At 40.0% G+C, this 22,536-nt stretch overlaps 1 pseudogene; it reads left to right on the forward strand.

Annotated features, from left to right (window-relative positions):
* The first annotated feature begins 305 nt into the window (after positions 1-305).
* Positions 306-1,092, forward strand: LOC107130766 (nucleoporin NUP35 pseudogene; annotated as a pseudogene).
* Positions 1,093-22,536: the final 21,444 nt, after the last annotated feature.

Here is a 22,536-nt window from a genome sequence, read left to right on the forward strand (position 1 = left end):
TTGCTGACACAATGGCAGCCTTTGCCATGGAACTCCAGGTGCCCATGTTAGGATCTGAACCAATGATGCTGGCTTCATCTCCAAAGCCAGGCGTTAATGCCCCGTTCTTACCTGGATTTTGAATGTGGGATTTGCCAGCTCTGGTGACTCCGCAACCTCAATGAATTAGTGGCCCTTTGGTAGGAGTAGTGTAATTGAGATCACCTTTACTTGCATGTGGGTGACCACCACAACCAGTTGTACCAGCTCATAACGATCAAAGTGGTACTCCATCAGTTAGAAGTATGTATGATGACATTTCTAGCCCGGGACTTGGATCAACACCTTTAACTTCAATAAGACAGCCAAACATTTCATAATGCAGAGTCCTCTTGCTGGAGTTACATCTACTCCTGGAACAGGGCAAAGTATGTTTAGTCCAGCAAATATCGGTAAGCCATGAAAGATGACATTATCTCCTGCCCAGTTGGATCTTTTTTATACTCAAGGAGATCTTTGACTTCAGAAGATCACCTTGATGACACTTGGGTGACTGTGTTTGGGTTTCCTCAAGCCTCTGCTTCCTACATATTATTATCATTTGCACAGTATGGGAATATCTGAAAAAGTGTGATGTCTAACACAGGAAATTGAATGTATATTCGTTATCAGTCTAAACTGCAGGCTTGGAAAGCCTTAACCAAAGATGGGAGGATTTTTGGAGAATCCATCATGATTGGTGTAAAACCATGTATTGACCAAAGTGTAATGGGAAGCAGTGACAGACGTGCTTTATCATCTCCATCTTTAGCCTTTACACCACCAATCAAAACTCTAGGTACACCAACACAACCTGGAAGTAGTCCTAGATTTATGCCATGAGACCTCTTGCTACAGCATACAAAGCTACTAGTGATTATCAGGTTATTTCTGACAGATGAAAATCTTGTATCCAAAGCAATGGAGTACATGTTTGGCTGGTAGTAGAAGACCAAGAGGGAGGTTACTACACTAAAACAGAGTTAGCAGAGTGCTGCTGGTTCCTTCGGTTAGTTATATAACCATTTCTGCAGTATTGGATAGTTATCTCATACTTCTTTTAGATAAAAGCCTTTTTCATTAAGGATACAGCCTATTTGTAGCTCGCACTTTAAAAGATGCTTCAGATACATTTTGAAGAAAACTAAAAATCCCTGTAAATAGGATTTTGTGCTTTCTGTAACAGTGCATGCTTCAACACAGAAAACTCAGCATTGATTATTGTAAATTAAGTAACTGACATTGTGCTGAGACTTCACAGTCTTCATGAGAAGGTGGGGATGAATTTCATGAAGGGGGACTATAGTTATTTCTACCAAGACACAAAGATTAGAATTAGCAATTTGAATTATGGTGTTCTAATTTGGATAGTATTTAATATTTTCATTATCCTTGTTTGTGTATGTCCTGTCACAGAGTGTCCTCTTGGTGTATTCTAAAACCAACATTCTTTAAAAAAAAACCTACTACTAAAGTTTTTTGATAATAAACATTGTCAAGGATTTAAAAAACAATATAAAATAAGACACTTTGCACAACAGTTTGGTAGTTTCTTAAAAATTTAAAGACATATGATCCAGCAATTCCACTCCTAGGATTCACTTAAGAAAAATGAGTATATAAAAATATACCTGGGATTTGTTTTAATAGCTTTGAAGTTTTAGGTTTTACATTTAGGTCTATGATATATATATAGTATTAGGGTTTTTAATCTGGTACAAGATACCCATTGAAGTTTGTTTCCTTCTTTGGGTATCTAACTGTTCTAGAACTACTTGTTGAAATGCTTATTTTTTCCCCATAGAATTACCTTTGTATCTTTGTCAAAAATCAGTTGTCTATATAATATTAGTGTGGGTATGTTTCTGGATTCTCTAGTCTGTCCCATTGATCTATTTGCCCATCTTTTCTCTGTTAATTCCATACGGTCTAGATTACTATAAAAGCATAAGGCATGGTATCAGATAGTGTTAGTTCTCTAACTTTGCTCTTCTTTTTCAAAATTGTTGTGGCTATTCTAGGTTCTCTCCAATTAATGAGCATTTTAATATCATTTAACAAGCATTTAGTAATATCTTATCAATTTCTACCAGAAAACCTTCTGGAATGTTTATAGGAATATATCAATTTAGGCAAAAATGATATTTTAGCAATATTAACTTTTCCAACCTAAGAATGTGGCATATATCTCTCCATTTATTTAGGACTTCTTTAACTTTTTCAGCCATGTTTTATACCGTCGGTGTACCCATAGTACACATTTTTTGTGAAATTTATCCTTAAGTATTTCAAGTTTTGGATGCTATATGAATGGTATTTTTTTCTTAATTTCAATTTTCAATTGGAAAAAAACCTTGTTACTTCAAACTTGAGTGCTGTGTTTCCATAGAGAACAGGAAAACAATAGTTTCCCTGTTCTGTTTTGGCTCCTATCTCTCTAAAAAAGTTCTACAAATGGATTTTCCTCTCAGCCTTTCAAACTAAATGCCAGGAGTCCTGTAATGAGGATGAAAGTGTGACCATATCACCCAGAAGGAGCTCACTGTATTGTCCTCTTTTGCAAAAGCAGCTGAATAAATTGAGTATATTAGAGACACAAATTTCTAGGACTTGTAAGGATTCTGTCAAAAATGTGTAACAGGGATGAATTACTCTTGCCCTGAGAACTTCAACTTTTGCACTTCCTGACTTTGCTATGGCTAAAATTGAAATACCAAAGTGGTATTCCCCCAAGTGTTTGAATTTAATAGCATTAATGACTAGGCTCCTACAAGTCTAAAAATTCTTGTTTGAAAATTCAGCTATTCTATTTGTACTTTCTGGGAGTGCTTAACTTTTAGTTTCCTACCTGTAAACTTTTCAAAAAGCAAATAACCTCACCTCAGACATCAAGTCCTTGTAAGGAGTGAGTGAGCAGCCCTACCTCCCTAAAGAAATAGCTATACTCAGGAGAGGTCTTGTGGTTTAAATTTAGCTGGATCTTATCTCCTTCTATTCCATTTAACTATTATGCTCTCAGAGCCTTGAGGAAACATGTTCTGGTAAACTCCTTCACCACAAAATGTTAAGAACAGAGGGCAAGTTAACACTTCTAAGACCATCCACATTTCAAAAGACAGTAATTCTAATGTACAGGCATTCATGTTAATGGTGGGTTTCAGGCATTGTGGGAAGGAGAGACAGAACAGCAAGAGAGCCTTTCGGCATCCCCTATAATCTCATTGTTAGTCATGCCTTTTGGATAATCTGGCCCAACCTTCACCCCTGACTTTGTGAACACTGGGCTCTACTTCCTGAAATATACCATTAATGCACATAAGACTTTTCTGTCCCTGTGTCTCCAACTGTATGACAATGGATTTTGTTTTGTTTTGTTTTACTTTCCACACAGGAAAGTTGAGAAGATACAACACAGTACTCAAAGTCACAATAAAGAAAGTTCAAGTCTAGGCTGAGCTGACGTCGTTACCATTATTCCACTCCTTCCTTACCACCCCAGCCTCTCAGGCACTGGCATTATTTGGTGACATTGATTAAGCCTCCACTGTTAAAGCTTTGAATGTCCCTTACCTTTGAGACTCAATGTTGGGAACCAGGAAGGATACCCAGAGAGACAAAAGGAATGTAGAACCAAGCTCAGCTCTTCTCCTAAATGAGGCATAATGGTTCAAAGTAGATGGATAAGAAATGATACGAGCTAGATAGAATCACTTTAGAAAAACTTTATAAATCTGATGAGCTCAAACCTAACAATGAAGAAGGAAACAGATGCAGTCTACCAGGAAAACAAAGGAGGTATATCTGAGGTGCTCGGTGATGCTTTCTAGACCCAAAGCACACCAGCACAAGTAAATCCCACTCCCTAAACTGCAAGTATTTTGAAGTGTCCACAGCCCTGGAACTGGTAAAGAAAATACCAAATTTAGGTTCAAAAGTACCTTTAAAAATCCTTTCTACAGAATCCAGTATAAACTTGTAACAGGGCAGGGAAAGAACAGCCTCTGGAAATTTCCAGTCCTCCGAACGGGTAAGAGAGCAGCAGGAGACTGTGCATGTTTAAAGGAAGTCTGCCTAAAGCCATGCTTTGTGTTCACTCTTCTCTGTGAACATCAAACTGCTGCCATGCCTTTGTTGCAGTTTTGCCAAGGGAAGTTGAGCACAGGCTAACACCCTTCATGAATTGTCCTTGAGGAGGCGTTGTTGGCATTTGGCACAAACATTCTCCAACTTCTTCATCCCTGTGGCAGAGCCTGAGTTCAGGCGGGCCCTGGAGCAAGCAGGTGCCTGTCTCTCCCCTGTGCAAGGAATGAGAAGGTGAGATTGTCATTAAGTAATGTAGCCCATCACATGGTACCTAGGATGATTTCAATGAATTAAAGCACAATGCCTATATTAGTTATCTGTTCTGCACAAAAAATTGCCCACCAGAATAGCAACATGAATCATAAACCTTTATTATCTCACAGTTTCTGGGTGTTAGGAATCTGGGAGCAGACTAGCTGGGTGGTTCAAGCTCAGGATCTCTTGTGAGACTGCAGTCAAGCTCTTGGCTAGGGCTATAGGTGTGTGAGGCTAAAAGATCTATTTCCAAGCTCTCTTGTGTGATTGTGGGCAAGACTCAGTTTCTTGCTGGCTGTTGGCTGAGTGTCTCACTTCCTTGCTATGTGGGCCTTTCCAAAGGCTGCCTGAGCAATCTCATGACATAGCAGCTGGCTTTCCCCTGAGGACATGATCCAAGAGAAAAAGACCAATATGGCAGCCACAGTCTTTTACAACCCATCTTGGAAACGACACAGAAACAATCACTTCTGTTATATTCTATTGGTCATACAGACCAACTCTAGAACAATGTAGAAGGGGAGTGTCAGGAAGCAGGCATCACTGGGCACCCTCTTGGAGGCTGCCTACCATACCTCTCATCTAATTGTGCTGAGAACACAGTTGGCCCTGGCCTTTGATATAATGTATACCAGGTAACACTTTTTAGAGGTATTGCAATACAGTGGCAAGACTAGTAGACTGCTAGTAAAGAGATTCGGATTCAGGTTCACTTCTGACAATTACAAATGTTCTGTGTCTTTGGAATGCTGCTTAACCTTTTTGCACATCTGTTATCTCATCTGTAAAATGAGAGTATTGTCATTAATGGCCTCAAGGATGTCTCTCAACTCTCAAATTCCATCTCTTCATTCATATTTCTTAATTGCCGTTAAGAACTATGCCATTTCAGGCATGAAAGTTATGAAGGTGATTTTGTTTTACAAAATGGGCAATTTTCCAATGAGTTTCCCTTATTTTAAAGAAATAAACCAGCTGGAGAAATGGCACCCTAGCGTTTTCTTGGAGCTTATTTCTTTTCCATTCATCACTCATATTTTAGTAAGTAAGCCTCACAATAACATACTGTTGTTTGTATAATGCTTTAAAGTGTAGTACACATATTTTATATATGCAAGTGAATTCATCTGTAAACCACATTAGGAAGGTATTAGGCTTGGAAAGCCTTCCAGCTTCGTTCTCTCATTACCTAGTGGCTGATGTTTACATGGGTGGCAATTTGGCCAGAACTACAATAGCCTTCTAATAAAGACACTTCCAGGCACATGGCCCAAATAGATGGGTGAAAAAGGCTCCATCCTGTCTAAAAGCTCTAAGTCTAAGCAAGGCACAGTGACACGTACCTGTAGTCCCAGCTACTTGGGAGCCTGAGGTAGAAGGATCACTCACTATGTTGCCCAGAAGTTTGAGTCCAGCCGGGGCAACATAGTGAGACCTTGTCTCTAAAATTAATTAGTTTAATTACATAAAATATAAATGTCTAAGTCTAAAGAGACAGCTGCACTGGCCTACCATATGTAGAGTGGACTAGCAGTGGAATGAACAGTGAACTCTTCATCTCCTGTACTAGCCTAGAGTGAGCTAAGGACAGGGGACAACCTCTTGGGAGATTGAACTTCTAAGATGAGAATAGGAAAGCCATCTAGTTGCTTATCGTTTAAGTCCTTGAACAAGACGAACAGGCTCCTGCCCCAGGGCCTTTGTACTTGCCCTGCCTGGGAATCACTTAGGTTCAGTTCAAGGATCACCTTTTCAGATTAGCTTTCTCTAGCCACCAATCTTAAGTGACATACTCTCCCGTACAGGCATTCTCTACCACACCCTATTTTACTATCTTGGTAGCCCTATCTAAAATCATTTTACTAGTATACTTGTTTCAAGAGTTCACCACCAATAGAGTGTAAGCTGTCTGAGAGAGGTAACCCACTCTATCCTGGTTACTGCCACATCTCCAGTGCCCAGAATAGTTCTTGGTGTAGAGTGGGCACTCAATAAATATTTGTTAAATGGATGAATGAATTCAGTCTGAAAAAGTTTGTGGTTTGATGGATGTGTTTTAGGAGACACTTAGATAGTAGTAGAAATGAATATTAAATGGACCTATTTCTGTTCCATTGGAATGGACAAGTGGGGGTGGAATCTGAGAATAAAGAGGCTTGTGCATCCCACATAATTAAGATAACCCCCAACAATTGGGAGCAGACACCTCCCTCAGGGATTCTAGGAGGAAAGGTCCTGCTGTCAGAACCAGTTGTGCCCCAGGAAGAAAAGAAGAAGAGAGAATAATATTTCTGGACTATCTGAGATCACTCAATGGATGTCATGCTCATTGTGACAGGAGATACTCTCCCCTGAAGACAGGAAGCGTGCCTACCCCTTCTTGAAGCCAATGGAAGATTGCATTGAAGGGAAGAGTGCTGGCAAGAGTGGAAGACTGGTACCTCTTTGGCTGGGCGGATGTCTGCTTAGGGAGCAAACCAACAGTTCAGTTCCTGAGCTTTGTTAACCTGGGGAAAAGACAGTAAGAGAAAAATGGCAGAGTAAAGCAGAGAGAAGTGGCCAGGAAGCCAACTGTACTTACACTGCATGGAATGCAAGGATGGCGGTGATTCCCACATAGACCATAGACAGGCTGGTGCCATCTTGAGAGTTCTCCACCAGCTAACAAGGCTCCCAAGTTTCTCAGAGGATGCACTTGTATGTGTAAGGTTGGAAGAGTACTGCTGGAAATGGAAGAAGTTGAATAGGAGCCTAAGCTCTCACCTCTAGGAACTGTCTGCACCCTGGTCTGGCACCCAAGATCTACATTTGGATGTCCGTCACAGAAGAGATGCTAAGAATGTATCAGCGTTAGTGCAAGATGCAAAAAACAGAAAATGAAAACCACCCAGAAAGGATTCACCTAATCCCTCTCCACTGACCTAGACCCACCAAGGAGCAAGATTTTGAATGGAGGTAGAGGTGGAGGTACCCAGAAGCAGAACGTTTTCTGTACCCGTGGGATATACCCTGAGCCATCGCTTAGCCTGCACCAGAGAAAATAAAGAGATTAGATTTAAGTTGGATACAAAATTTGAGTTTTAAACTGGCCCAGACTTTTTGTAACTCCAAGTGACCAGAAGTTTATAGGATCTTGCTCAGGTATCATCAAAGAATGGGAAAATGGTATTTGACAGGACATGATTGAAGGCCATAACTGGAAACATTGAACAAATGAAACCATTTCATGTTTTCGACACTGAGTTCAAACTATCCAATCTCCTAGCTAGAGCAGAAAAAAAGGCAGTTTACTGAACTTTTAGCAAGAGAGTTCTTCAGGCATTTGATTTATCTTTGGGTGAACTTTGCTGGCTTTTGTCAGAGGCCGAGGTGACAAGACAGTTTATAAAAAGCAAGACTCAAGACGCACCCTTGGTACTGTAGACTCAGTTGCCTTTCTTCTGCCATGCTCCATCCTCCTCACCACCTCTGATTTTGTAAGAGTCCAGAGAGAAAAGCATTAAAAACTTATTTTTTGAAAGCCATTTTTCTGCAGCTTCAAAGGAATGTTGAGACCTTTGGACAAATCGTTTTTAAAATTTCAAGGATATTTTTTAATAAAACTGAGTGATTAGAAAGAAAAACACCACCCTCATGTCCTCCTTCCTTGATAAACAAATCACTTTAATAAAGAAATCACCTATGAGATTGTTTCTGAGTGGGTGCACAACCTAGATGTATTTCCTGTGGCTGCTGAAAACTAGATTAAAAGAAAATGCATTGAAATTCATATTAAGAATAACCTCGGTTATTGATTAACGGGTACAAATATACACTTAGATTAAAAAAATAAGATCTGGCTTTCAATAGATCAGTAGGGTGACTATAGTCAACATCATCAACTGTATATTTCAAAATAGGGGCCAGGCACGGTGGCTTACTCCTGTAATCCTAGCACTTTGGCAGGCCAATGTGGGCAGATCACTTGAGGTCAGGAGTTGAGACAAGCCTGGGCAAGAAGGTGAAACCCCATCTCTACTAAAAATACAAAAATTAGCTGGGCGTGATGGTGCATACCTGTAATCCCAGCTACTTGGGAGACTGAGGCACAAGAATCACTTGAGCCTGGGAAGTGGAGATTGCAGTGAACTGAGATCATGCCACTTCACTTCCAACCTGACTCAATCTCAAATAAAAAAATAAAAAAATTTTTAAAAGCTAGAAGGGCATAATTCAGATGTTCCTAGCATATAGAAAACATAAGTATTTAAGGTAATGGACATCCCAATTACCCTGATTTGATTATATGGATGTATCAGATTATCACATGTACTACAAAACTATGTACAGCTATTATGCATCAACAAAAAATAAATTAATTCATTTTTTTAAAAAAAAGAATAATTTTGATCAGAATAAACACATTTCAGGTGCTGAGAGCTGGAGAAGAAAGCTATTTTGGAAAGGGATGACAGTGAATAAGTTAAAAGTTAAGCATATAACTTTGGGTTTCATATCATCTCTTTTTAAAAGGAAAATGCATTTCCTGAATGATTAAAAACAGGAAACACACTTACTTTTTTAAAAAAGATATTGAATGACAGTCAACTGGTAAGATTTCTTTCTGCTTGGACTTCTCTAGTCTTTGTTTTAGGTTGTCTCTCCTTTTACAAATTCCTTTCATCTTTCTGATAAAAAGCACTGAATAACAAAATAACAGTTACTTAGAAATATTAGAAAGGTTTGGTGTGTTTGTGTGTGTCTGTGTGTGTTACTTTAGATGTTACAAAAATATGAAGCAAACCAATGCCCTGTATTTGTCCTCTCAGAATACTGTAGGATTCAAAAATGTTATGGCATTGGTGAAGTCATTTGTTGGTAACAGCGCAAACTCAGGATGTCTTTATCTTTCCTGTAGTTCTCTACAACACGTGCAAAGTAGAGCCCAAGATGTAAAGACCTCCTGTCCCTCTCTAACAGTCAAGGCGTGATTATCTTGTAGAGGGACAGACCCAAGCCCTCTCACTTCTGAGAACTAAGTGTTTTTCCACCTTTGCCCAACTTGGACAACTGTGAAGAGCTCAGTGGCCTTCCATTATTATGTTTATATTCATCAACAAAACTCTTTCCTCACTGACACTACTCCCCTGCCTCACACAAACCCAGTGTTTTCTAGTGATCATTTAGAAAAATATAGGCATGTCTTAGTCTGTTTTGTGCTGCCGTAATGGTATGCCACAGAGAAATGTATCGGCTCATGATTCTAGAGACTGGGAAGTCCAAGATCAAGGGTTCGGCATCTGGCAAGAGCCTTCATGTTCTGTCATCCAGTGGTGGAAGGAGCAAGTGAGTGCAAGAAAGTCCAAGATGGGGGCCAAACTCACTTTCATAACAAGCCCAATCCTGAGATAACATTACCCATTCATGAGAGCAGAGCCCTCATGAAAACATCTCTCACTAGGCCCCACCACCCAACACTATTGCACTGGAGGTTAGGTTTCCAACATAGGAACCATGACCTCTGTTAATGGATAGAACATAAGGATTCTAACCCTGGCAGATTCTTCCCTCTCCAGATATTACTGAACTTGAATCCTGGGGATTGCTAGGGGTATGTGACACAAGGACCTAAAAATTATAAGATTTGAATTATTCATCACAATGACAAAAATTATGACCATCAATTAAGTTCCTACTAGATGTCAGGTCATAGAGGTATAGGCATATAATTTTTAATCCTAAAGCTTACTTATAAGGAGGGATTTTTTTTTTCACACAAGAAAAACTGAGGCTCCATGAAAGTAGTAACTTGTCTAAGCATGCACAACTAGAAAATAGATGAACTGGGATTCAGTTCTGAGTTTGACTACAGCATGGCCTCTTTCCAAAGGAAACTCTTAAGCAGAAGCTGAAATGTGGCAGGACATTTCTTCTGTGCTATGGAGACCTTTTGTGAAACAGTGGGGGTGTGGATCTTTCTCTCCCTACATGGGACACCTACATTTTTCTTAAAAGAAACGTGACCAGCTGAATGGCTGATTATTTAAAAATTGGATCCTTTTCTATATGATAAAGTGAGGTGGGAGGAAAAAGCAGACTGGCCAATATATCAGAGGATTTCCTGACACTCCCCAGAAGCAGAAGACAGGCTGTCCCTGTTTCCTCTGTTCACTGAAGCCAGCCTCGGTTCTCTCCAGCCACTGTCTGACATTATCAGTGTTCACACATATTAGCCTCAAAGGCTGTCCTACATAACAGAGCACCTTACCTCTCACTTCCTGGAGAAATTATTTTTCTTTTCTTAAGCAATGGAAACTCCATAATCTAAAGAGGCCATTTTTCATCTGGATCATCAAGCAGCGGCTCTGAAGGTGTGTTTAAGTTCACTCTCAGGTGTGCTTGCCAAGCACACAATCTAGGTGCTGGCAGAGCACAGGGTCATTCAAGTACGTAATTCACAAGACTCCAGCTGCCAGCCAGTGGAGAACCAGACAGGAAGCTCAATTGATATAATGAGCGTAGTTAACCCTTGAGAAACATGAGATGCAACAACATTTTCAAAAGTCTTCGACATGTCAAATTTTTGTGTTATGCCCAATGTTGATCTTCATTTATTATTTATCTACTATCTTTAAATTGCCCGGAGCATTAAAGCTCAGAACTTTAAGGATGTCAGTAAATGTACCATTGCTTCTCATCACACTTGGCATAAAAGTTTATGAGACCTCAATGGTTTGGCCCATGCCTGTTCTTCCTGACCCATGCTCCATCCCTCAATTCTCATTCTCTCCATTCTAGTCCCAATGGCTTTCTTACCCTCAATCACCTTCCCTGCCCACCCTCTGAATAACACCACCATCAGTCTGTAGCATATATTCTGCTTTATCTTTCCTCACGGCATTGACCACTCATTGTTTACCATTGTCTGCACCACCAGAAGGCTATCTCTGCGAGGACAGGGAATTCGTTTTGTTCCCTGCCATAACTGAATACCTAATAATTATCCAATAAATCAAAAATTCAGATGAATGAATGAATGAAGTGTAGATCTAGAAAAGATGGTTATATTCAATCAGCAAGTCCATCAAATTCTACAGAGTATTTAACTTGTTCCATGTTTGCTGTGCCAGGGTCTGCACAGCCCTCAGGCATCCTAGGTTGCCAGGACCCTTCCAAGGAAAAGGGTGCTTCTCTTAGACAAAGATGAGCTCCTCTCCCAGTCTGGGTCATCGTCTGGTTTCCACGGCAACCAATATAAAGCGCCTCTGACCCTGAGCAATTTATAGGACATAAAGTATTCCACACTCATAAAACAGTAAACAAACAAACAACAACAACAAAAAACAGAACAGACACCTAAGCTCCCTAAATTGCTATTTTGGAAGATAATTTATTAGTACTCAGAAAGCTTTAAGGGATATTTTTTCATAAACAGGCTATATCTGATAGCAGTAGTTGATTGTGTTATGTAAGTGCAGCTCTCTGCTAGCCGTGGAAAATGTAGATTTTATGCTAGTAAAGAGACTATTGGTTGTGATTATCTACATACATCCATGCTTTATACAAAAACCCAAATTAAATTAAGAGTAACATTTTCCAATGATAGTTTGTTTCTGTCCTAAATCCAGCAGCGTTGAAAAGACTTTATTCTACATTCAGTATTTCGCAGCACTGGTTGCTCTTTGCCGAGTGGTAAGTTGGGGCTTCGGAACAGGGAGATAAATAGACTGGCTCCTGAAAGGAGGAGAGGAAGGTGGGACTCCCAGGGGAAGCTGGCCTTTGTGTTTGATGAATGAGTCTTTTTCAAGTATCTCTGTTGTTTGGTTTTTTAAAGAAAAGAGGGACACTCTCCAGTCTGTTCCCAAGCTCATTGTGTGAAATTTGCCTCTTTTGGGAACTTCATTATTTTCCTGGCTGTGAAATATTGAGTCAGTGGGTTTTGCAGGAATGCACTGTCTGGAGACATTCCGAGGGGAGCCTCTTTGACAACATCCCCCGTATGAAGGCTGAGGATGGGTGCAGAGTAAATAAGTCCAAAGTCAGTGATAAAGAGAGGACAAAGGCAGTAGTGAACCAACATGATGGTCAAAAAACCCTCACTGCTTCTGACTCTATATAAATAATCTCCATTACCTCTGCAGCTTATAGAGCAAAAGATTTAAGTTGCTGCCATTCATTTCTATACTGAATTGACTAGAAGTTTCCAATCCAAATAAGTGCCCTATAAACTTGAAGAAAAGTCTGCATGGATTGAACATTACAAACCTACAAAATAGTACTGTGTATAGTAGTGAGCTATCCTCCCTGGAACTGTCTTATGAGTGAAGGGGCACCACATCCTGTGGGTTCTCTGGCTGTGACATCCCCTTGAATGCATGCCCAGTTGGGCCTGTTCTGTTCAGAGATGTGTTCTGCCCAATAATGCCGAGTAGAAAAGCAAATTCCAATGTTGTTTTCTAAACACTCTCTTTTCTCTAAATGGCGTCAGCAAAACTAAGCTTACCAACCCATTGGGGACAGCTAAAAGCTTAGATTGGTAGGATCAATCTGTCAAGGGCAAAGAAGGCATTAAGCACTTCATTCACTCAAAGACGTAATCAGAATTATCTTCAGTCAAATTAGGTACTCCCGGAATGTGAGTGCTCAAAGCGGATGGGTTTGTGATGACATTGTCATCATGATCATCATCTTCTTCGTCATCAGCTTAGAATGAATTTATAACACCAACATACATGGCTCTGATAAGACAAGCAACAGGAAACATTTTTATTGAAAAGCTCTCATAAATAGGGAATATAGCATGGCTAGAAGGGACTCCATTAGTCTAGATATTTACAAAGCCTTCATGAAACTTTTAAAAATAAATGATCCTGATAAAAAGCATTGGAAACACCTAAAATTTTAAAAATTGAAAATGTTCAATTTCCAAATTATAATAAATGTTTTTGAAAGTTAATATTGTTTTTCCTTCAATAATAATGATGATCATCTGGGCACGGTGGCTCACGCCTGTAATCCCAGCACTTTGGGAGGCTGAGGCGGGCAGATCGCCTGAGGTTGGGAGTTCGAGACCAGCCTGACTGACATGGAGAAACCCCGTCTCTACTAAAAACACAAAATTAGCCGGGCGTGGTGGTGCATGTCTGTAATTCCAGCTACTCAGGAGGATGAGGCAGGAGAATCACTTGAACCCGGGAGGCAGAGGTTGCAGTGAGCTGAGATTGCACCATTGCACTCCAGCCTGGACAACAAGAGCAAAACTCCATCTTAAATAAATAAATAAATAAATAAATAAATATAATGATGATTGACACCATAATCAAAAATCATAGCAAAAAGCTAGAAGTTATTGAAACCTTCCTGCAAGCTAGGAACTGTAGGAAGGAGTTTACATGCATGGTCTTAATGTCATCCTCACAACATCCTCTGAGGTTGGGGCTATTATTATCCCATTTAAACAAAGAGGAAACTGAGGCTTAGACATGGCAAACAGCTTGACAGAGATCATACAGTTGGTATGTGATGAAACCAAAAATTCAGCCCAAAACCTTGGCTATTATAGTGAGAGTATAATTCACACAGGGTGGTACAGAAAAGAAGATAATAAATTTGAATTTCCTGGTTTCTCTTAAGACAGCAACCATTTAAATGGGAACTATGGGCTTGTTCTGTCTTGCCCCATAATGGTGGAAAAGGAGAAGAGATTTACATGAAACACCATCAAATAATTTGTCACTCCTGGAGGAACCGTTTTCCTATGACCACTATGCCAAGAGGATATTCTTTCATGTCCAAATTCATAGAGACAAGATAGACTGCTCTGGGATTCTGAAGGGAGAAAGCACCTCAGTAACAATTTTGCGAAGCAGTTTGTGTAGTCCCTTAGAGCACAAAAACTAGAGCCAAATTCTCTGGGTTCAGATTTTGACCCTAGTGCATCCTAGCTGAGTTACCTTAGAAAAGTTGCTTAGCCTCTCTGTGACTCCATTTTCTAATCTGCAGAACTGAGACAATACTAGTACCTATTTTACTGAGTCATTGTGAGATTAAATAAGTTAACATTTGTCCAATGGTTAAACATGCTTAGCACATAGTAAGACTATATAGGTGTTGGCCATCACTAGTACCAACACTGAAATAACCTGTTGAAGACCTGAAGGACACAGCTGACCAGAGACGTCAGCATTGTTCATAATTCCCTGCCTGTGCACAAGTTCAAACTCAGGCACTCCGTGTATTTTGTTTTTACAGGTATTTGGAATCTGCTTTTCACTTCTGTTTTCTCTCTTTGATATGATACTTCAGATCTGCTCTTGACTGTCTGGCTCATTCTTAAGTGAACTGTGGACTGTTCCTTTGTTTTGTACCCAGAATTATAAGTTTCAGTGAAGTTATTAACAAGACAATTCCCGGAAGCATAATACTCTAAAGCAGGGGTCTCCAACCCCCAGGCCATGGACTGGTACTGGTTTGTGGCCTGTTAGGAACCAGGCTGCACAGCAGGGGTGAGTAGCAGGCCAGCGAGGGAAGCTTCATCTGTATTTGCAGCCACTCCCTATCACCCGCATTTCCTCTGGAGCTCCACCTCCTGTCAGATCAATGGTGGTATTAGATTCTCATAGGATCGTGAACCCTATTGTAAACTGAGCAAGCGAGGGATGTAGGCTGCATGCTCCCTATGAGAATCTAATGCCTGATGATCTGTCGCTGTCTCCCATCATCCCCAGATGGGACCATCTAGTTTCAGGAAAACAAGCTCAGGACTCCCTCTGATTCTACATGATGGTGAGTTATATAATTTTTCATTATATATTACAATGTAATAATAATAGAAATAAATTGCACAATCAACATAATGCACTTGAATCATCCCCAGAACCACTCCCTGACCTTCATCCATGTAAAAATTGTCTCCCACAAAACTGGTCTCTGGTGCCAAAAAGTTTGGGGACCTCTGCTCTAAAGTTACCAAGACTACTTACATGGCATCATAATAGTCACAGAATCTAAGACTTCCACTTCTAAAGAGATCATCTGGTTCAGTCCTCTACCTAAAAGATGGTTCAACTTTATACATTAAAATATTACATAGACACTCAAAGTAGAAACTGATTCTAAAATTGGAATTGTGCGTAGATAATTCTAGAACTTCAAAAGCTTAAAATACTGCCTGCTTCATAGGAAATGCTTAACAATTATCAACTACCTTTTTAATAAGAGTGTTAGTATTAGTTTGAGTAACCCGAATCTTTTTCCTCTGAAGACTATGACTTCAAAAAAGTCACATTGCCTTTTAAATGTCCAAATTGCAAAGTCCAAGCTGCATCTCTTTGCCATAAGTTTATCAATTTCCATGTGCCCCTCAGGCATTTCTGAATGCTCCACAGGGCTGTCTTGTACTCTCAAGAACAAGTGTCTTCTGACACCTGTCATGTTCTCCTCCATCATGGAAATGCGCCATCTCTAATTCCAACTGATCTCTGTGATGACACTGTCAAGTCTACCTCCTCCTGACTTCTGGAGAAGGGGCTCAAGTCTCACCAGGGGTAAGACCAGGGCTTCACTGTGCATGGAGACAAGCTTTTCTGGAAGTTTTATGGAATGGCAATAGAGCATGGAATATGAGTTTTTGTTACTACTCCTGCCCAGTACGACTCAGAGGCCACAAATGCAGGCCCTTCGATGTCTGTCTAGTTCTTGGCTTGCTGCCTTGCCACCTGGGTAGCTTATCCTTCACCAAAAGGTGTGTCCCAGGTATCTCTGCACATGTCAGCATCCACACCAGAGAGGAGGACATTTCTCCCATCCAAACTATATGCACATATGTGCATGCTTGTGGACACACACACACACATACACACAAATGAGTCTAAAGCTATACCTTGAAACCCTATTTCCTATCACAGAAGAGGATTAACCAAGAAAGTTTTCGTACCTTGAAATCCTATTTCCTATCACAGAAGAGGATTAGCCAAGAAAGGTTTCAGGCTACCAAAAACTGGAAGTGGTAAGGAAGGATCCCCACCTACAGGCTTTGCAGGGAGCATGACCCTCCCAACAACTCACTTTCAGACTTCTAGCCTCCAGAACTATGAGAAAATAAATGTCTCTTGTTTTAAGCAACTCAGCTTACAGTACTTTGTTATGACAGTCCTTAGGTAACTAATCGAAGAACTACAGACTTTTTAAACATTTTATTTATTTATTTGTTTCAATAGGTTTTGGGGGAACAGGTGGTGTTTGGTTACATGAATAAGTTCTTTAGAGGTGATCTGTGATAGTTTGGTGTACCCATCACTGGAACAGTGTGTAGTGTACCCAATTTGTAGTGTTTTGTTGTTGTTTTTGGAGATGGAGTCTCACTCTATCGCCCAGGCTGGAGTGCAGTGGCGTGATCTCACCTCACTGCAACCTCTGCCTCCTGGGTTCAACTGATTCTCTTGCCTCAGCCTTCCAAGCAGCTGGATTACAGGTGTGCACCACCATGCCTGGCTAATTTTTTTTTTCTGTATTTTTAGTAAAGACAGGGTCTCACTATGTTGGCCAGCCTGGTCTCAAACTCCTGACCTCAGGTGATCTGCCCACTTTGACCTCCCAAAGTACTGGGATTACAGGCATGAGCCACCGCACCCGGCCCAGTATGTAGTCTTTTATTCTTCACCCCACTTCTGTCCTTTTGCTGAGTCTCCAAAGTCCATTGTATCATGCCTTTGCATCCCTATAACTTAGCTCCTTATAGCTTAGCATTCTTATAGCTTAGCTCCAACTTATCAGTGAGAACATACAATGTTTGGTTTTCCATTCCTGAGTTACTTCACTTGGAATAATGATCTCCAATACCATCCAGGTAGCTATGAATGCCATTATTTCACTCCTTTTTATGGCTGAATAGTATTCCATGGTGTATATGTGTGTGTGTGTGCGTGTGTGTGTGTGTATGTGTGTGTATGATTTTTCATTCCTGAGTTACTTCAATTAGAATTATAGTCTCCAATATTATCCAGGTTGCTGCAAATGTCATTAATTCATTTCTTTTGAGTAGTATTCCTATTTATATATATACACACACACACATCACAATTTCTTTATCATATATATCACATATATCTTTATATCATATATATCTTTATCTACATATCATATATATATCTTTATCATATATATATTATATATATATCTCTCACAATTTCTTTATGCACTCATTGATCAGTGGGCATTTGGGCTGGTTCCATATTTTTGCAATTGTGAATTGTGTTACTATAAACATGCATGTGCAAGTATCTTTTTCATATAATGACTTCTTTTCCTCTGGATACCCAGTAATGGGATTGCTGGATCAAATGGTAGAACCACAGACATTTTTTGACCTGTGATATATGTAAATCTGTATCATAAAGATTTTCTACTACTTTTACAAATGTCTACAAAGGTGACAGTTAAAAAATCTCAACTCAGAAAAAAAGTACACAAAATTCCAGTCAATGCTTATATTTATTTTTCCCCAAGTAATTAGACAAATTGAAGGTGGTGGGGGAGGCTAGCTTCACTTGATTTCCAGTGAATAGTGCTGATGAGTCAGGACCATTACATCTCTCAGAAAATGCCCTGTAAAAAGCAAAATCTGAGTGTTGTGTTTACTAAAGTGATACCATATGTTGGTTGATTAACAAGTTGTCAGAATATTAGAAGTTCTTGGCTGATTGCAAGAAGGAGCATCTGTTTGCTGGATCCTTTATCTAATGTGTGTACAGATAGAACCAGGTCTGGTGCTTTTCCTAAATATCAGATACAAATTCCTGTAGTATTTAGCTTTCAGAGAGTAACACCAATGTATAGCTAGAGTTGAAGATGTTTATTCTGAGGAGAGCAAATTAAGTAAGGCCAGACAAAAAGGTAAATGTGCATAAAAGAGTATGTCATTTAGCATTGTTTTACCATTATCCCTGACATTATGTACCACAATTAATATTTACTTTAATGTCACTTGCATAGGGATTTAGGAAAAACAAAAATCTCCTTTAGAACTGTTTATTGTTTTATCTGTTGATGGAATTTAATAATGCTTTATTTGTATAAAGTGACTTAAAGTTTATAAATACTTTCACATTGAATTCTCACAACATTGTAAACATGGCAAGGAATCCTATCCCCATTTCACGGATGAAGAATCTGCAGTTGAGTTGGGGTACATCCATCTGGCTTAAACGTGGTGAAACCAGGACATAAAGCCAGGTCTTCTGAGGTGCTATGATGGGATTTACTCAGGGTGAAATTCTGGACTTTTCCTTTGTAACTTCTTGCACCTGTTCTCCACCACCTTTGATAACAGCCAGCCACCATATATGAGATTGTACCATTTTAATTTCAGCCAGTAGATTCCTTTTCACTACCCATCAAAGCAGACATGAAATAAGTAAAGCAGGAAAAGGGACTCTTCTTATGTTAACTGAGTTCAAAGTTAGAATTACATTTAAGTTGTTCCATTTCCTTTGAAGTTTCTCAGCACCCATGGTCTTGGAACTAAGTGGCTCCGTGATATGATGTACATTTCACCTTTCTCTTTAGCCTGAGGTTTTTTTGTTCTATATTTTTATGACATACAGGAAGACTATGTTACAGAGATTTTTTTTAGTGTTTCAGGGAAATGGGACATATTAGGAAAAACAGTATTTTAAGTATCCCAAATTTTAGTTATTTATTTAAATCATAAGTCAGATGTCACTTTTGAGCATTTCTTCCTATCATTCATTTGCCTAATGTAAGGGAGGAAAAAAATAACTTTTTCTTTAACCTCTTAGATTCAGTGACTGGGGTCTGTGAATTAAACTGACAAAAGACAATTAACACAAGAAAGTGTCTATCTCCCATGTACACAGAGGACCTCACAGAAAAGAAGTAAAAACCTTCAAAAAGTACTTAGGCATTGATGCTTATATACCATTTTAACAAAGAGCAATAAATTGTGGATAAGTGACAAGACAAAGTAAAAGGCTTTGGGCTTCTGATATGGTTTGGATCTGTGTCCCCACCCAAATCTTCTCTTCAATTTTCATCCCTAATATTGGAGGTAGGGCCTGGTGGGAGGTGATTGGATCATGAGCATAGTTTCTAATGATTTAGCACCATCCCCCAAGTGCTGTCTCATGCTAGACTTCTCGTGGGATCTGGTTATTTTAAAGTGTGTGGTACCTGCCCCCTCTCTTCCTCCTGCTCTGGCTATGTGAAGATGTGCCTGCTTCCCCTCCACCTTCTGCTATGATTGTAAGTCTCCTGAGGCCTCCCCAGTCATGCTTCCTGTATAGCCTGCAAAACCATGAGCCAATTAAACCTCTTTTCCCTTTAAATTGCCCAGTCTCAGGAATTAATTTCTTTCTTTGTTTGTTTCTTTCTTTCCTTCTTTCTTTCTTTTTTTTTTTTTTTCTTTTGAGATGGATTCTTACTCTGTTGCCCAGGCTGGAATGCAGTGGTACCATCTCGACTCACTGCAACCTCTGCCTCCCGGGTTCAAGCAATTCTCATGCCTCAGCCACCCAAGTAGCTGTAACTACAGGTGTGTGCCACCACATCCAGCTAATTTTTTGTATTTTTCTTAGAGATGGGGTTTCACCATGTTGGCCAGGCTGGTCTTGGACTCCTGACCTCAAGTGATCCACCTGCCTCAGCCTCCCAAAGTGCTGGGATTACAGGCATGAGCCACCATGCTAGGTCCAGGAATTTCTTTATAATAGTGCAAGAACAGACTAATACAGCTTCTAAGTGCAACAAATTTTAGGAAAGTAAGTATATGGAGAAAACTAGTGGAAGATATGGATTATTTAATTAGTTTTATTATGTAGACTCAAGTTATTACAATCTTCAGTGATAAGAGTTATCTCCTTTTCCTAGTATGAAATTTATCCCCTGCTTTAAGGCAAAAATAGGGGTGGCAGAGAGTTCCTTCTGCATCTCCTCTTTCTCAATTTCCTTTGACTCAGAAAAATCCTTATGCCAAAGTGGCTTCTTTTAAGGTGGCTTATTCTGCTCACCTTCATTAACTTTGAGGACCTCTACAGTCAGGTCCTTCCCTATCTTTCCAGCTATATCCTCAACTCCTCAACCTCTGAACCTTTTTTTTTTTTTTTTTTTTTTTTTGGAGACAGGGTCTCACTCTGTCACCCAGGCTGGAGTGCAGTGGTGCAATCTCGGCTCACTGCAACCTCCGCCTCCTGAGTTCAAGCAATTCTCCTGCCTCAGCCTCCTGAGTAGCTGGGATTAAAGGTGCATGCCACCATACCTGGCTAATTTTTATATTTTTAGTAGAAACATGGTTTTTACTATGTTGGCAAAATGCTGCCTGTCTTGCTCTACACTTTTCCTCCTCTGAACTCATATACTCACCTCTCTGTAATACCATTTCCTTTCCTCTTCTCCTTCCCAACCTTACCCATCCTTCAACTCAAGTTCAAATTTATTTTCCTGTTTCAATGTCTCCCCAGACCTCCAGCTATATCAAGTGGCTTTTCCTTCCAAATGTTTTGAAGATACATATCATTGAGGAATTAATTTGATAATCTTTCATTTAGTCCTTCAGATTTTCTGTGGTTGTGTTGCTTTAACAGTTATGTGAGTCTTCTATTGTTATTTAACTTCTCACATTTTGCTCCCTTTTGTCTCTTTTACCTCAGTCGTGCTTCTCTCCCTTGCTCATGCCTGTAATTCTGGAGTATTGCTTTCCAAAGTGTGAGTCAAGAACAGTCTGAGTCAAAATTCATCCCCTATTGTTGTTGAAAAGGTAGGGTCCTGATACTGATAATGGATCAGCTAAATTGGCTTCCCAAATGATTCCTCTGCATAGTGAAATTTATGAATCATTGATGTAGACAGCACATGTTACTCATTCATTTATCCATGCAACAACTATTTGAGCACACGTTAGGTGCTAGCTACCTGGGATACAGTAGTGAGTCAGGCAGACATGGACCCTGTTATCTTGGAATTTCTCATTTAGTTTAGAAGACAGACAGTGAACAAGGACTTAAGATATGATGTGGGTTACAAACGAGAGATGTAAAGAGCTGTGGAGATATCTGAGAGGGTAACCTAATCTGGCAAGTGCAGGTATCAGGGAATATTTCCCAGAGGATATGGAGTTGAGACCTAGAGAGAAGTAGGACCTGGCTAGATGAAGCGAGAGGGGGGAGGATGAAAGGCCAAAGCAATCGCCTGTAGAAAGACTCTGAGGTGAGAAAGAGCATGCCCTCTTCTTTGGAGGGACAGGGGACAAGATCAACCTAACTTGAGTCTCCGGGTCAAAGGAGAAAAGTGATAGGAAGTAGAGCTAGCAAGGTAATGCATGGCTGGATTATGGGGGGTTTTGAGGCCATGATAAGGAGTTTGGAATTTCCTAAGGGTAGTAGGAAACAACTGAAGGAGAACAGCCTGATCAGTTTTGTCATTCAGATTATTCCAGCTCTAGAAGGTAACAAGAATGTACCTGAAAAAATAATGAAGGGACGTAATGTAATATTCCAGGAGAAAGGAGATGATAGTTTTGTCCAGGTTGGTGGCAGTAGGATGGATTCAAATGGTACTTAGGAGATAGTTTAGATGGAATTTAGTCATTAATTCCTTTTTGGGTGAGAGAAAGGGAAATGTCAAGGATGGCTCTGATTTTTGTTTTAATAACATTTTGTAGAACCATATAACAATGAGGGCCAGGTTTTAAGGACAAAAGTTTGGTTCTGGGTACATAGGTTTTGGAGTACCTACAGAGCATTCAGGTGGAACGTGAATGTTCTTTTTCATATTTCCCATGGGAAGGGGGAATTTTAAGTGGGTTTTGAGAGAATTGTGGAATTTAGATGAGCACGAGTGGGATCCAGTTAAAGGATCACAAATGTGCTTATCTACCAAAGGGGTCTCTTTGTGTCTTTTTTCTTACTTGATGATTAGTGAGATTAGTGATGCACTGAATTCATAGTTCTGTATTTTTTAATCCATCTTCAAAAATGACTGTGTTGGCCGGAAGCAGTGGCTCAAGCCTATAATCCCAGCACTTTGGGAGGCTGAGGCAGGCAGATCACTTGAGGTCAGGAGTTTGACACCAGCCTGGCCAACGTAGTGAAACTCCATGTCTACTAAAAATACAAAAATTACCTGGGCATGGTGGTGTGCACCTGTAGTCCCAGCTACTCCAGAGGCTGAGGCAGGAGTATCACTTGA

The sequence above is a fragment of the Macaca fascicularis genome, chromosome 9 (assembly GCF_037993035.2).
Source record: "Macaca fascicularis isolate 582-1 chromosome 9, T2T-MFA8v1.1".
NCBI lineage: Eukaryota > Metazoa > Chordata > Mammalia > Primates > Cercopithecidae > Macaca > Macaca fascicularis.